This window comes from Aegilops tauschii, unplaced genomic scaffold (genome assembly GCF_002575655.3).
Source record: "Aegilops tauschii subsp. strangulata cultivar AL8/78 unplaced genomic scaffold, Aet v6.0 ptg001018l_obj, whole genome shotgun sequence".
NCBI lineage: Eukaryota > Viridiplantae > Streptophyta > Magnoliopsida > Poales > Poaceae > Aegilops > Aegilops tauschii.
This window is the reverse complement of record NW_027333232.1, coordinates 14,632-18,686: the sequence shown is the minus strand read 5'-3', so window position 1 is coordinate 18,686 and position 4,055 is coordinate 14,632. Positions and strand designations below refer to the sequence as shown.

At 31.9% G+C, this 4,055-nt stretch overlaps 3 non-coding genes across 3 annotated transcripts; 2 read left to right on the top strand and 1 right to left on the bottom strand.

The window, feature by feature from the left end:
- The first annotated feature begins 643 nt into the window (after nt 1-643).
- On the top strand, nt 644-730 carry TRNAS-GGA (transfer RNA serine (anticodon GGA)). Its single transcript has one exon. It is a non-coding gene; the product is annotated as a tRNA-Ser (tRNA).
- A 1,216-nt stretch (nt 731-1,946) lies between these two features.
- Nucleotides 1,947-2,019, bottom strand: TRNAT-UGU (transfer RNA threonine (anticodon UGU)). The gene has a single exon. It is a non-coding gene; the product is annotated as a tRNA-Thr (tRNA).
- A 1,639-nt stretch (nt 2,020-3,658) lies between these two features.
- TRNAF-GAA (transfer RNA phenylalanine (anticodon GAA)) lies at nt 3,659-3,731 on the top strand. The gene has a single exon. It is a non-coding gene; the product is annotated as a tRNA-Phe (tRNA).
- Nucleotides 3,732-4,055: the final 324 nt, after the last annotated feature.

Here is a 4,055-nt window from a genome sequence, read left to right as displayed (position 1 = left end):
ACACGGGATCTAGGCATAATTCCCAACCCATTCTATATAGAATTGTTTTCATTCCTTCACAAAATAACATAAAAACAAACACATTCGATTCTTATAATTATAAATAGATTGATCCATATGCTCTACTCTAAATCCATATGCTTTAAATGGATAAGAGAGATAGAGATATGGATTTTCCGCTCAGCTCAAATTGTATCCTTTTCCTTCTGCTTGGACACGAAGAGATATGAAATATTTGACTAAGACTGGATTTCATTCCACTTTGCTATTTCTGAACAACAACTTATGTTATCAACTATTTCGTGTTTTCAAAGTTATTAATTGTCTCATACCCTATTTTTGATTTCGATAGTATGGTGTAGCGTATCTTATGCAAACGGAATTCTAAGGTTTCTTTATTTTATTATGCAATAAGAAGAATTCTTCCATTTTCTTTTTCTTTAGTTGCGGGAAAACCCAAATTAAAACTTTTTTTTTATAGCGAGCGCAATTTCTAGTAAAAAATCCTGTATCCTTCCACTTAGATCAAAAGGAATTTTTCCAATAGAACTATGGAACCCCCGAGTGGTTGCGGTTGTACCTGTACTGCAGGAATAAGAAAACTCGCTATTCACTCAGTTTATTTTCCATAATAAGTTATGTAGGAGAGATGGCCGAGCGGTTCAAGGCGTAGCATTGGAACTGCTATGTAGACTTTTGTTTACCGAGGGTTCGAATCCCTCTCTTTCCGTTTTTCTTAATTCATCAACGTTAAGGATCACAATGTATCAAATCAAATAACAATTTTTTCCAGCAATAATATCTTATATTATCTTATTTTGATTTAATAGAAATTAGAAATTCTCTATAGCAAATTACTGTGGTATGTAAAATACACATAGAGGAAAAAAGAAAAAAGGATCCTAATCCTAGGGTTAATCAATTTTAGCTAGTTGATGGGAAAATACAAATTAATGGTAATGGTCTTAGGGCGATTTAGTTCGGGGAAAGGGGAAGGGGAAGAAAATTCTATGAACCTTTCCTTTTTTCGTTAAGTTCAAGTCTGACGAGAGTAATATTCTACAACTAACAACTCATTTATTTTGAGACCGACCCACTTCCTATCTAGGATTTTATTTACTAGTCCTTTATATTCCAACGTGTCAATCGCCAAATGCTTTGGCAATTTCCCCGGGTCCGATGAAGCAATATAATTTTGAACCAGACCTTTTGATCTTTGGTTATCTTTCGTAGTAATAATATCTCGGGGTTTGCAACGAAAACTTGGTATATTGACTATACGACCATTAACTAAAATATGTCTATGGTTGACTAATTGGCGGGCCCCAGGAATGGTTGAAGCCATACCCAATCGAAAAAGGATATTATCCAAACGCATTTCAAGTAATTGTAGTAAAACCTGGCCTGTTGACCTTTTTGCTTTTCCAGCGATATGTACATATCTAAGTAATTGTCGTTCTGTCAGACCATAATGAAAACGCAATTTCTGTTTTTCTTGAAGACGAATACGATATTGCTCCTTTTTCCCAGAATTGAATTTTTTTTTAAGATTACTTCCGGATTTAGGTGTTTTTCTAGTGAGTCCTGGTAAAGCTCCCAGACGGCGTATTTTTTTTAAACGAGGTCCTCGATAACGGGACATGAAGACTCCTTTTTTTATTTTATTGAAATTTCATTTTACACAATTAATTTCATTGTATTTACATTACAGAATACATCGAAATTAAAACTGAATTAAACTACAGGATAAACAGAGTAAAATCAACTAAAGTACCCAAAAAAATGGAATTTCATCAAAATCTTTATTTTTTGTATATATATTATTTATTTTATTGTTTTGTATCTAGCAAAATTGTAAGGTAAAAAACATAAAAGATCCTGGATTCTCCATTTAATTCGGAAAAAAAGAGATTCTTGTTCGTAGAACATCGATAGAGAAAAAAAAAAGCCGACTATCGGATTTGAACCGATGACCCTCGCATTACAAATGCGATGCTCTAACCTCTGAGCTAAGTGGGCTTACATAACGGAAATAGTGTAACAAATAGAAATAGGTATAGTATAGGAAATCCGTAAAATCTCAGATATTAGTTATTAATCTTAGCTATTAACTAGTTCTAAATTTGAAGTTATACTTATAAAAATAAAAAAATACTAAAACTTCTTAAAGATAAAGTTAGCTTGATATGCTTAACTATAGGATATTAAAAAATAAAATTATAGAATTTATTGGTATTTTCATTTGATCATTATAGACTTTATTATTTGTTAATAATTTGAGGATTAATATTTCACTAAGGGGAACATAGAGTCAGAGTAAATAAAATTGCTAATTCTGATTAGAAAAAAAGAATAAATATCAAGCGTTATAGTATAATTTTGAATACTATAAAAAAGTAAGACGGGAGGTGGGGGAGATAAAAACTTTTGGATATATTGATTCGGATTGAATTGCAAATACATCAAGGATAGAATCAATTCAATTCTGAATTGCAATAAGCAAGCGAGGTCTCTCAAATAGAGTCGAACTGAACTGCTAGACTACGTTGAGTGATGAACTCAATGATTCAAAAAAAAAACTAAGAGATGGATGAAATTACACAAGGAATCCTGGTCTCAAAGAAGAGGGAAATGGGGATATGGCGAAATCGGTAGACGCTACGGACTTGATTGTATTGAGCCTTGGTATGGAAACCTGCTAAGTGGTAACTTCCAAATTCAGAGAAACCCTGGAATTAAAAAAGGGCAATCCTGAGCCAAATCCGTGTTTTGAGAAAACAAGGGGTTCTCGAACTAGAATACAAAGGAAAAGGATAGGTGCAGAGACTCAATGGAAGCTGTTCTAACGAATCGAGTTAATTACGTTGTGTTGTTAGTGGAATTCCTTCTAATTCTAAATTAGAGAAAGAGGGGTTTTATACCTTATACATTTAATAAACACGTATAGATACTGACATAGCAAACGATTAATCACAGAACTCATATTATATTATAATTATAATATAGGTTCTTTATCTTTTTTAAAAATGAAATTAGAAATGATAATGATTATGAAATAAAAAACTCATATCATAATTTTTTTTTTTCATTATTGTGAATCCACTCCAATCGAATATTGAATAATCAAATTCTTCAATTCAAATTCAAAGTTTTCGAGATCTTTAAAAAAGTGGATTAATCGGACGAGGACAAAGAGAGAGTCCCATTCTACATGTCAATACTGACAACAATGAAATTTCTAGTAAAAGGAAAATCCGTCGACTTTATAAGTTGTGAGGGTTCAAGTCCCTCTATCCCCAAATCCTCTTTTATTCCCTAACTATACTATATTATTATTATTTATCCTCTTTTTTTTCTTTTTATCAATGCAATGGGTTTAAGATTCATTAGCTTTCTCATTCTACTCTTTCACAAAGGAATGCGAAGAGAACTCAATGGATCTTATCCTATTCATTGAATAGATTTCTTTTTTATTAGAGTATCGGCAAGAAATCTTGGTTATTCACTCTATTTTTAAGTTTTATTTAAGTAAACCATGCACAATGCATAGGACTACCCCCCCATTTTCAAATTTTAAATTTGAAATACTTTAATTAATTTTTAGTCCTTTTAATTGACATAGATACAAATACTCTACTAGGATGATGCACAAGAAAAGGTCAGGATAGCTCAGTTGGTAGAGCAGAGGACTGAAAATCCTCGTGTCACCAGTTCAAATCTGGTTCCTGGCAGAGAAAAAAAAAAGATCCACCGAATAGGTATTGATCCAAATACCTCGAGATGGATTGTGATACATATTCATTAATAATATTTATTCATCTAAGTGGATAAATCTATAATATAAATATAGAGGCACTTCTTTTTAAAGAAGTTTTAAAATATATCTTTTCTTTATGATAAAGAAGGGGGTGAGATTCCCCTTTATTTTTTTGCGTTTCTTAATTTTGTATTCCGCTATTCCGACGAATATTTTTTTAGTCTTGCTTATCTTTATCTTATCTTATTTTCCTAGTTGTGCTAAGTAATGTGCGCGGTACAAAGTTCCTGGTAGAGAA